Source organism: Atractosteus spatula, chromosome 17, assembly GCF_055471065.1.
Source record: "Atractosteus spatula isolate fAtrSpa1 chromosome 17, fAtrSpa1.hap1, whole genome shotgun sequence".
Classification (NCBI taxonomy): Eukaryota; Metazoa; Chordata; class Actinopteri; order Semionotiformes; family Lepisosteidae; genus Atractosteus; species Atractosteus spatula.
This window is the reverse complement of record NC_142722.1, coordinates 16,911,686-16,924,212: the sequence shown is the minus strand read 5'-3', so window position 1 is coordinate 16,924,212 and position 12,527 is coordinate 16,911,686. Positions and strand designations below refer to the sequence as shown.

General features: G+C 44.2%; 1 pseudogene across 1 annotated transcript; it reads left to right on the top strand.

Moving 5' to 3' along the window:
• The first annotated feature begins 1,100 nt into the window (after nt 1-1,100).
• LOC148819231 (rab5 GDP/GTP exchange factor-like) lies at nt 1,101-12,258 on the top strand (annotated as a pseudogene). The gene is made up of 9 exons (XR_016094333.1): nt 1,101-1,730; nt 3,196-3,360; nt 5,285-5,424; nt 5,705-5,856; nt 6,160-6,229; nt 6,768-6,903; nt 7,365-7,459; nt 8,396-8,651; nt 9,302-12,258. The product of XR_016094333.1 is annotated as a rab5 GDP/GTP exchange factor-like (transcript).
• The last annotated feature ends 269 nt before the right edge of the window (nt 12,259-12,527 follow it).

The following is a 12,527-nucleotide window of genomic DNA, read 5'->3' as shown; positions in this document are numbered from 1 at the left end:
ATCCACTCTGTGTCTAAGAACTGTTTTTTTATTGTACGCTTACTCCCTGTCACAGCTATGGTTTTGGTCGCAATACTATGATCTTCAGTGTCAGCATTACTTTGGATGGGATCACGGTTGTTGTTGACACTTTTCCCTGCCCATCACTGCACGGTCCCAGTCTGGGAACAGCAAGTGGTCTTATAAACCCCAGCAGCTTTAGCAGAGACACTTATCTGAGAAAACCATGGTGATGTACTAAATTAGCTGAGGATCTGTAGAGTAGATCTGAAATATTTTTGAAGAGGCACACATTTTTGTTTGGCTGGGAGGGGAGTGAGACTGCTCCCTGCCCATCGCTGCACAGTCCCAGTCTGGGAATAGGAGGTGCTCTATAAACCCCAGCAGTTTTGACAGAGACACCTAGCTGCCAAAAACAAGGTGATTTACTATTAGCTGAGGGTCTGTGCAATAGATTCCATCCACCTGTGGAGAGGCACAAATTTTCCCCATCCAATTCTGCACTGCAGTTTTTCTAGAGGTGATCCACCCAGACCAAAAATATTAATAAAGACTTAAAAGGGAATGAAGAAGGGTGATTTGCTATTGGCTGACTGTCTTAACATTGTATGTCTCACCACTTTTGGTGGTGCAAAAAAAGTTTTTGTCCCTGGTTATAGTTTAAAAAAACGATTGAATTTAAATATAATAATTTGATTTAATAACACATTTCAGATACAGCTCCTTTAAAAGCTTGCATCTTAAAACCCTTTTCACTGAACAGAAAAAAAAAACATTTCTAGGAAAAATATAGCGATGACAATTTTTACAGTAGTATAAATGGAAGAAAGGTGCTGTAAAATTCATAAAAAATGAATCATCTTAGATTTGTCAAACGTGGAGATTAGTGGAGGCGATTTAAAATGAAAAAAGGACCCTCTCAAATTTTAGCTGAATGTTCAAGGAATTACAGTTAACCATGAAGAAATAACAAAGCAGGTGTTTCAGCTGCTTGTCACTTCGCTTAATGTTGCTATACTCCTCATATGCTACTGTGGCAGCTGAAAGTCTTCTACTTTGATTGAAATTCGGCTATTTGCATACACTTCCGGATCATTCGTGACGCTTAGTGTAGCATTTCCGGGTTACGGACGAAGCACCAAGAGACAGAAGAGGGTGAATCGTACTTTATCTCGAACTTGATTTATCTGTCAGCTTCGTTCATACACCGGTGTTGCAGTAAAGTGTAGGCACTGCTGCCGTCCAGCCCGATGAGTTGCCCTTCAACCCTCTTTTTGCTGTGTTTGGGACAGTGGGGTGGGAAATCGGATCTGACAGCCTCTGTAAACATCAAGACATCACGCACCGGCATTTGCGGAAACTCCGGGAAACAAGCAAAAGTTGTCTGGGCTGATAGCAGTAAAACGCCGGAAAAAAAGACGACATGCATCTAGCAAAAAAAAACTCCAAGAAAAAACAGGCTGTTTTTCTCTTTAATTTGCATTTGAGATCCGGGGGAGAAAATGTCTGGGTTTGATCGATTTTATTTTCTAAGTTATTAAAAATGATTGTACAACAACAGGGCATCACTCACTTTCGGTGCCTAGGGCGGCGGATATAAAGCCTATTTGAAAACTAGTTAAATATGGAAAACTTAAATAAAGATAACTAGTCTAGTATATAACTCGTCTCCTACAACGAGATCGCATACGGGCGGCGATTGGTGTAATCTTAGCTTCAGCTTTGTGCAGGTAATTTACAACGAAAATATATTTTTTGAAGAGTATTTTATATCTTCGATTTTCGAACTTTTAGGAATTTTCGTTGAAGTAACGATTATACGCGTTGCTGTCTTTGTTCGTTGATGACTTTTATTGCATTAAGAAAATTGCATTGCTGACACGTTTCCAGAGTGCTGCCACTATCCAGAGATGAAACCCTTATCAACACTGATGTGCGGAGGAAAGGCGTTCAGAGATCAGTGCGGGCAGCTTTCCTTCACTGATTTATGAAAAATATGACGCAGCAGGTTAATTTGTGAAATTCAAAGTACTTGTAAGAGAGTGACGTTCATCTTTAACCTGCTAGAATCTGGTGATTAAACGAATCCGGGATTTATTGGCAAGTAGGCCTACACCAAGGTGGAGTTTGAGTCGCTTTAGTTTTTTTTTTCTAAAACTCATCGCTTTTCCTGTAATAAATATTTTTTCATAATTTTTTTTATTAAACTTATAAAGAATTTACAAATACAAGTACAACCAGAGGATCAAAAACAGGTACAATAGAAAAAAACCCAAACAGAAAAAAAAACATTCAACCGCCAGAGGTAATGAAGTAAATTGTGTGATCAAATTGTATTTTTTACATATATCATATGTTTTCCTTGCTTTATTATTTCTCAAATTTTGTATAGAATTTAAATAGTGTTTCAGCTCCACCTCAAAAGTACTAAAAAGGGGATTATTAGACCATTTTGATTTATGGATGTGAAATGACTAATAAATTGACTATAAATAAATGCTCTTTTTCCAAATTTTCTATTAAACAGTACAATAAAATATCAAAATCCTTAAATCTAAAAAACACCTTTAACTGCCTGCAAACAAAACTCTGGAAGTCCGTCCAAAACAACTTCACAAACACACACCTTACAAATAAGTGCACAAAAGATTCCCTTTCAGCCCGACAAAAAACACACAGATCATCCTGCTCAGGTTTAAATTTAGAGAGCACTAATTTAACTGAATAAAACTTATGAACAATTTTAAACGATATCTCTAACTTTATTTGTAATACCTATCAAATAAATATCCCAATATCTATCAGGAGTTGTCCAAACTAACTTCCAGTTTATATTTTGAAATATTGCATTCCAAAAAGATAAACCAGAAGGGATAAGATGGGGTTTACAAAGATTCCTTATATGAGTATTGTTACATTTCTTGTCCTCTCTTCCTGTAAATCTGAGGCATCTAGCGAGCAAGGCATGACTTCAGGCTGTCCCGTGACGCAGGAATGCTCTAGGTATTGCCCTACTTATAGTACACTGTACGCTCAACATTTAAGCTTCCCATGTGTTACTTAACCCATAACCTGGTGTTTTTGTTCTGGATTTTAGTTTTGATTCAATTCAGTTTATTTATCTGAGGACAAAGCTTGCCACTTGTGAAACTACAGTTCGCTGTGACATTAACAAGCCGTGACCCCTGTTTCCAGGCCAGGAGGAATGTGGGCGGAACCCAGGGGAATTCACGTGGACCAGTCGGAGCTGCTGTGCAAAGATGGCTGTGGTTACTATGGCAACCCCGCGTGGCAGGGCTGCTGCTCCAAGTGCTGGCGAGAGAGGTCTCGCAGGGCGCAGGCCTGCAGGCAGCACAGCAGGTAGGGCCCACGGCGGACCGCACTGCCTGAGTACACGTCCCGGGGCCGTGTCCCCGAGCCCTGCCTTTAATAACTGCGTCGCACGACTCAAAAAGAGTCGTTTTCAGGAAGCTTTCAGTGGTGTATCACCGTCCTTCTTGCATGTTTCTGTGTTCTTGTGAAAACATTCTAAAGCTCGTGATCAAAAAAAATGCTGCTTTTCTTCAGCTGTGATGCTGTTGACCACCTGCAGCTGCTCCCAAATTCTTGGCACAATATGTGCACACGATGTGGACTAACTGAATTGTGCAGATGGTATTTGGTGGGATCTGTTCATTCTTCAGGGCTTGGCGATTGTTTTGAATGTACAAATGTTGGTTAAATACCGAGCTTAAGTGTTTCCTATGGAATTGCATCTCACATTCACTTAAAAAAAAAAGAAAAATAGGTCAATCGCAGTGAACTTGTAGATTTGTTACAGAGCTGCGTACTAAGTTGAGTATTACTGGTATGGTACAGTCTCGGCACCATCCCCAGCTGCACACTCAAGTGCAGCAAAAAAACCTGTGGAACAAGGTTGGAGACCAGCTGATCCCGTTCTTAGTACAGCATGAAGAAATAGAGAATAGTTGAATTATTCAGTCCAGTGAACTATTACGTGGGTCATCGTTAAGATATATTTATTACGGCCTCTCCCATATATAGCTGGACGGTCTTGGATATTTGATATTATCCCTGCTCCCCTCTAGGTTTTTAGTAAAGAAATGTACGCGTTTGTACGCTGAAATCCTCCAGATGAGAGCATGCAGCTACCTTTGCAATTTTTTATCAGTTTCATGGAGCCATGAAACCAGTACAGCAGCTCTGGGTTTAAATGTGATCATGTACTTTGCCACACTGGCTTACATTTTCATTTCTAAATGATATGGAAACACCTAAGGCACAGGAGAGAACACAGGGATATTTTTTTTGCGATAAGCTACATTTATGTGTAAGCAGTTCTTACTTGTCCTCTCCTAATTTTCCACCTGTGTTGACCCTACTTATCCCCAGAACAAGATTTTTGTGTTGACCTTTTCAAGTGTTTTTCAAGCACGTCTGTTAGCTTGTATATATCTTGAATGTACGTTTGGACGGCAGGGTGGTGCAGTGGTCAGCGTTGCTGCCTCGCAGAGCTGGGGCCCTGGGTTCGATTCAAGGAGAGTTTCTTTGTGGAGTTTGCCCTGCCTGCGTTCTTGTGGGTTTCCTCCAGCTGCTCCGGTTTCCTCCCACAGTCCAAAGACCTGCTGCTAGGACAAGCTGCTAGGCTTCTGGGAAAACGGGCCCTGGTGTGAGTGCGTGTTTGTGTCTGTGTGGTGGACTGGCGACCTGACTTGCATTTGTTGCTTGACAGGATAGGCTCCGGCTCCCCCTCAACCCTGTATTGGAGAAAGATGACATAATTCTGTATCCCTCCAGTGCCGTGTTCTTATAAGGAGTGTATTTATCTCTTGTGCATTAGAGAGATTGGGGTTCACGTGTGCACTAATTGATTGTGTGTACATGTGAGCTTCAGTGCGCAGCCTGTGTACATTTGAAGAAAGCATGTGCTTTTGGTACAAGGTGACAAGTGAAAAGAGACCATTGGGCTCATCATTTGTTTGGTTGCTAGTACAGCATTGAACATCATCTCATTCAACCCTTTTTTAAAAGATCCCAGGGAATCTGTTTCATGTATATGGCTAGGTTCTCTGTTCCAAATACCTTCCACCCTTTCTTCTTGTTCTCCGATACTTATTTTGCTGGTTTGGTTTGCCCTGAATTAGTTTCCTGCCTAGATCTTGCCAGTACTTTACAGGATGCGCTCGTTGCTTTCTGACTTCCCGTGGCCGGTGTGCCCTGGGGTGTGTAGATCTTCGCTCTGCGATGGCTAAGCGTGTGTGGGGTTGCTGTTTTGTGTCCACAGCCCTAGCCCCGGTGTGGAAGGGGGCTCAGCCATCACCTTCTCCAAGTTCGAGGAGAAGAAGAGCACAGAAAAGGGGCGACGAGTCAACACCATGAAGAGGCTTTTCTGGGGCCCTTCTTCCTCTCCGAAGAAACCCAACGGTGAGATGGTCCTCTACATAGCTCAAAACACAAAGGCGTCATTTTCTCAAAATGAGCCACAGGCTTTTAAATTCACCCATCACCTGACTAGTAAACTAAGGACAGTGTTTGTTTCACAGATTTCCTGTGAAATCTAGTTTGGCTCTGAAGTGAGTGTCAGTTGTGCTGTTCTGTTTTTATCAATGGGCGGCTCTCTGAGCCTGGGCTTTACCAGTCAAGCTCCTTCATCCCCTTGCAGGGTTTTTGGTTTTACTAATATCTGTCTCCTCTCTGTCCCCAGAGTCCACAGAGAGCCAGTCTGCTGCCCTAAAGGCGTTTCAGAGCCTCCAGCCTGGAGACTTTACTAATTTCCTCAAGCTGCTGTGCAAGCCGTTCTCCCAGAGCCTGTAGTCGCGCTGCACGGCCTTTGTCAACACCATGGAGGCCTACCATGTAATAGCCCCTCTCACCGACTACCTGTCTCTGTCCACGTCTCTGCCAGTCTCCCATCTGTATTTCTGCTCCCAGACTGCCTGTCACTCACAGCCTGTCTCCTGCCACCTCTCACCCTCCCCACTCTCTCCTTCCTCCTCTAGCCCACTGTGCCCCAGGTCTGCTAACGCTTTGTCCAGTGCCCTCTCACACTGCTTCTCTGAGAAGGTGAGGCAGCAGACCTCTTTCTAGTGTCACTGAGATGAAGAGCTTAGAACCTGGAAGAACTTGGCATTGGCTGATCCCCCGTCTGTCTCTTTGTAGGATCTGCTGGTACAGAAACAGTGGGATCTGGTGCAGGATTTTTATCAGAGTATCGCCGGACACTTCAGCAGTGAGTAAAAAGCAGTTGGAGGTGTATAATACAATTTTGTATGAACTTGTGTATCTTATGGTTGGCCCCCATTATTTAACTAAAGAACAACTGAATGGTCTCATGTGCTGTGTGTCTGACGGGACTGAATGGCCTTATGTATAAACTGTCTTGTTTGGTTGATTGTCAGTAGCGTAGTGACACAAGGGCCAGATTTTGCAGCAAATTGGGCTGGATGTGTTGGATCCAGACCTTTGCTGAAACAGTTTGTTACACAGTTTTCGGTACAGTTGAGATCTGGGATTTGTTCTGGTCAAGAAAGGGATAGAAGTCTTTTTCGTGCTGTTCTAGTCTGCCGTGTTGCCTGTACCCATAGAGAGAGACTGACCGATTGAACCCAAAGGTTCTGTGGAGCACAGAACCGATACGTGTGAGAGGAATGCCTGTTGCACGCCTGAAAGAGCGCTTGGCTGTGGCTTGGTTGTGCACATGCAGTGAGCTGGAGGAAGGGTGTGGGATTCCCTCGGGCTCGAGCTGCTGCCCCCCCTCTGTCCTGCAGGCCTCTCCGAGGAGCAGACGGTGCAGATGATGGAGCACATTGAAAAGCTGATCATGACGCGTCTGCACAAGTGGGTGTTCTGCCACGACAGCTCTGACGATGAGCAGAAAGACCTGGCTCTGCAGAGGAGGATCCGGTGAGACTCGGACCACAGACCTGGAAGCCCGCTGAGTACAGCTCAGTAACAGTCATCCTTTTATAGGCTGTTGTTCATAACAGATGCTGAAAATCCCAGAATACATCACCAAGCGGACAGCTAATCCTCTGGAGGAAATTTACACAAATAGGCTGAAATTATTCCTTAAAGTCAAAATCTCATTCAGGCTTACAGGGTGTAGGAAGGCAAGATATCATTCCTTAAGCCATGTGGGTTAAAACAAAATTTGTATCTCAGATTGCATACCTGCTAAACCACTGAAGGTTAGGCCCAGAGTCCAGAAAATCACCACATGAGTTTTTCTAATGAAGTGGACTATAATTGGACAGAGGTCTTTCCTTCTGTATTAGGTTTAGGAATGTCTGAAGCAGCCTTTTACTATTACATCTACACTGCCTAACTAGTTACTAAGCTGATCTTTGCCACTGCTATTTCCACAGATCTCTCAGCTGGGTGACCCCTCAGATGCTTCATGTTCCCATTAAAGAGGAGAGGTTAGAGGTCAACAGTGACGCCCTCCTGCCTGCCATCACAGGTGAGTTTTTTTTTAAGAAGGTAACTTTTAATTTCTCACTGATTAATAACAGAATATGGCTCTGTTGTTGTGCACTGAAATGTATGTAGATGCTATGCCTTATGCTGTTCTGTCCTCACCATCTCCGTTCGATATCTTAGGCTTTTTTAATTATTTTGTTCAGCTGGTACGTTCCATTGTGCTATTTTGAATTTATTTTTACAGAACAACAGGGTAAAGTGCACACAAAACCAGACAGCTTTGTATAATAGTCTTTGATAGACGACCACTTGAAGGCCTGCACATTCATGGAACCCAGTGACCCCAGTGGCTCTCTACCAGTGTCAGACAGGATCAGGGCATCATGTCTGGCCAGGCCACTGAGCATGACTTTTCATTGAGCACATAAGCGATCTGTGCTCAAGAGTTCTGATTAAACTCACTTCCTGGAACGCCTTCAAATGTATCTATGCCTTGAATGTGTAATAGTCCTGAACACCAGGATCACCTGTCTTGTCAACACTTTGAGTAGCTGTCACTGTCCTACATGGGGCTGTAGCTAGTTAGCCACTCTTATACTCTACCAATGGTCAGCATTGCTGCGTCACAATGCTGGGGCCCTGGGTTCAATTACAGGCCTGGGGTGCTGTCTGTGTGGAGTGCCTGCCCATGCTCTCTTAGGTTTCCTCTGGGTGCTCCAGTTTCCTTCCACAGTCCAAAGACATACTGGCAGGTTAACGGGCTTCTGGGAATGCTGGCCCAGTTGTGAGTATGTGCGTGTCCGGTCCAGGCTGTATCTTGCCCTGTGCCTGTTCCTTGCTGGAATAGACTCCAGCTCCTCCTGTGACTCGGAATTGGAAGCAGCGATTAGAACATTAGTGGATGAAGAGAGATTCTGAAACTTCCCGAACCCCAGTGGCCGTACGATGAAGGCATTTCGCCCCCTGCTCTCGGCAGCGATAATCGAGATGGACGCCCGGCGAGCGCCGCAGGACAAGCTGGCCTGCGTCTCCAAGTGCAACCAGAGTGTCTTCCGGGTGCTGGCCTCCAGAAGCTCGGAGCCGGCGAGCGCCGACGACTTCTGTCCGGCATGATCCTGGTGGTGCTGAAGGCCAGCCCGCCCCGGCTGCACTCCAACACGCAGTACATCACCCGCTTCGGCCTGCCGCACAGCCTCATGGCCGGGGCGTCCGGCTACTATTTCACCAACCTGGTGAGTCCAGCTGCGGGACCGCGGGCCTCTGCGGCCCAGAGCTTCCCCAGAGCGTCCCCAGACTGGCGCACTCCCGCGACGACCTTCAGGAATCTCTTTTGAACGGGGCGTGGCGTGGCTCTGAGGGTCTGTATGGGTGGGGCTTCACTGGTGACGATGACGATGATGAACAGCTGAGTTTCTTTTACACCGAGCAGGGCTGATGCAAATAAGCCCCGGTTACTTAATCAAGTATTCACACAGACCGCCTTAGTTATGCCTTTTAGTTGAATTGATTGAACTAGGGGGGACTTTTACACACAGGGACACTAGAAGTTGGATGACTGTTCCTGAAATTAATGAAACAAGTACCAAATGTTGGTGTTATTTGTTCACTCAGACTGTCTGTATACATCATTAGGACCCACATGAAGCACTGTCAATATTCCATAGGAAGAAAATGCAGGAAGGGGTGAATGCTTTTCACGAGACTGTATATGCAAGAAGAAACTAAAAATTAATGAACCACATGTGTACTGTAAGCAAGTCCTGTAAAAATTAACCATTTGACGTTCCTTTTATCATCTTGTGTATCATATGTCTATGTCGCGTCCTGTCTGTTCACCCAGAAACTGTTTAAAACTGAAGCCAGGTCTCTGCTCTCCCGGCAGTGCTGCGCTGTGGCCTTCATCGAGAAGCTGGACGGCCCGGCCCTGAACCTGAGCGCCGAGGAGTTCGAGGGGTACATGCAGGGCAAGCGCGCGGCCCCGCGGGACACGGAGACGGATTGCGAGGGGCTTCGGAGGGCCAGGAAGAACCGGCAGCTCCTGGCGGAGGTGGCGAGCCGGCAGGAGCAGCTGGCGGAGGGGGCGCAGGCCCTGCAGGCAGACCTGGCGCGGTGGGTGCAGGCAGTGCAGACGCAGGTGGAGGAAATCCAGGCCAAGGTCCCCCTGAACTTCACATGCACAGAGCCCCCGAGTCAGAGCTAGCTTCAGGGGCGTGGCCTGCCTGGGCGTCTGGATGTTCGCTTCTGAAACTTCAACCCCAGGTATTACTTTTGGTAAAATGGGTTTACAAATTACTGGGCTGAAGTTCAAGGCTTTGGTGTTTGAGACCTTATTGTAACAGTTCTGTGGAAAACAGGAAACCAAGTAACACGGTTTGATTTCTGGCTTCTGTCTCGAAGTGTTAGGTTTTGGCGACCAGCCCTTCAGCTGGGACTTTTGCAAACACCAGTGTTTTATCTTCAGTCCATTGCCAAGAACACAGCTATACCAGGGTGCAGGGTAACTCAATAGGTTTTCCTCGTGAAGGGCCAGCGCAGGGGGATGCTTTTTGGATCGGGCAGGCACTCTGAAGCAGGCCTGAGGGGTCCTGCTACACTAGGGTAGCACTGTTCAGTAAACTCAGAGAGGTCTCATTGACAAATTTGTTTTCTCAGAGGCTGCATTTACTGCACGTTGAACATGTTTTAGTTAGGAAAGTGTCAGCTGTGAGGTACCAGTAGTTCATTCTACAGTTGTACCTGCCTGCTTGCTTTCTCTGTGACACACCAATAAAGATGAGTATTTTGTTTCCTACTTAGTTATGAATATTTAAGCGCTGGAAGTCTTAAACAATACTTAAGAGTGGTTACTACTCAGGTACCTACATCTTTGCACCTTTTTTCCTTTTTCTCTGAATTATCGTCAGTTGAATCCTACGTGATCTTAGCCACATATTTATTGTTTTTGTTTGTCGACTGTGAAGCACAGGAGTCTTTTGGCTGCTTAACCTAAACCGGCCTTTAAATAATCAGAATTGCTTCATTCCCAGGGCAGAGGGGAAGTAAAACATGCTCTGGGGAAAAAAAGGGTTTGCTTTGTAAACCCAGGTAATTGTACTGGTGCGACGATTCTAGATCTTTTGGAGTTATAGAGACAAGGGGAGTGGGTGTAGAAAAAAACCCTCTTTCAACAGCAGTCTGATACGTGTAGTGAAGTGCCATATTTATACAACGCAGAGCTTTAACCTGAGTTTGAAGTGCAGTATTCAAGAACTGTTATTTGATTGTAACCAAAAATAACCAATGCTTCCCTCTTGTGGTGGAATGCAAGTATTACAGCACTCAAGTAAAACTAAGAGACAGGTCTGTAATTTAAGGAACAGGTCATCAATTCTGCTAGTCTCATTTCAGCAGCCTCTTTCTTGTACTTTTTAAAATGAATCAGGGTGCTCAATAGAAGAACATGTCTAAATTATTTTGTTTGTAGTGGACTAGAGAAAGTTTGACATTTCTGATTTTTTTTGTCTTTCCTCAAGCGCCTTTGCGTATAAATAATGAAGTCGGGACCTTCCACCTCGGTGCCTTTTCTTATGAAGCTGGTATTGGTATTAGACTGTGATGTCCTGTTAAAGTCTGTCTCTGAGTGTAAGCTCTGTGTTATTGGTGTTCCTTAACTTTATCCCACGTATGTACTCAAGTTATGTAACTTAACAGGCCCGACCGTGGGTGGGAAAATGATTATTTTATAACAATTTGGTAAGCGATCAGAGGACAATCGCCTACCCCACCTATGGGTCCCAGTCTCCAGGGCCTCAAGAGCCTCTGGAATAAATGTAATGTTCTCGTGAAAACAGCCACTATCTCAACCCAAATTCATGACGATAGAGTGCTTGGCAGCACTGCCTGAAAACATAACTTCAGGCAGCTGGGACTCTAGCAACTATGAAATCTAGAAAGGAAAGCAGTGCATCACAACCCTTGTAACCATAGTGGTACAAGAACAAATAACTATTAACCAACTACTTGTATTTTGGAACAAGTTACAGTGTAAGCATACTAGTGCTTTCTGAATTAATCTCCAGCTGCCGCAGGCTGCTGTGTGCAGTTTCAGCAGGGCTAAAAAATGAGGAGGTATACGGAAGATACTCGTGGAACTTTCTGGGGGAGTGGGGGGTGGGTGAAGTGGGTTCACAATGATTGTGTTCAGTAAACAAAGCCACTAGCACAAGTCCTTGTGTTGTGTACAAGCAGTCTGCGTAGTGCTTGTGATGTTTACTGGTGACATGAAGTTTTGAATAAAGCACATGAAGAACCGATATGAATGTGTATTAACAATAAATTCTTATTCTCTCGTGCCGTGTCTTTTGGAATTGTCACCCTATACTTTAAAATGCTTGCATCAAATAATAGAAATACCTGTGCCTCTGAACTTTTTTTCATGCACATTTGAACTGTTTCACCATATTTATTTTATGTTGTTAAATGTTTTTTTGTTGTCATCCCTTTAATAATCATTCTAAATTGAGTTATGTTCTCAACTTCAGTACATTCCATGTCTGGAACATGTTTGCACATGGATAGAAGCTCCTTTCTGTTCCTTCTACAGTAGTTTTCCATGTGCATTTCATATCCAGAAACAGAATTACTGAAAATGTAAAGACTACCTTGCGCAGGACACATGCCCTCTGCTTTTGTTTTCAGAGCTGTAATTAAGATTTGTAAGATGCATAATCACTTGTAAAACAGAAACAGGTTCCTGCCAACCCTGAAGCTGTCTAAAATACCTCTGGTGCTCTGGCAGTCACCTTTCCTTTCTCATAAAAACTAAAGCCTATTTTTATCCAATAAAATGTCTTCTCAGAATGTACAGAGTTGTCTTTTTAAGGAAAATCATAAAACAATGAACATATTTAATTTTTAAAAGTGAAGCCAGGTGAGCTGTTATACTGAAACACTAAGAAATCACACATGAAACTGATTCTCCCTCCTTAGAGTTTTTAGGTTTAGGGTTTTAACTTTTACAGCTCAGTGTTTCCAATAATCTGTCCATCACAGTATCTCAAAAAAATCAATCCACCATTTTTAATAAACCACTTATTTCTTCTTTAACATTGTTAAAATAATTCTAAAAA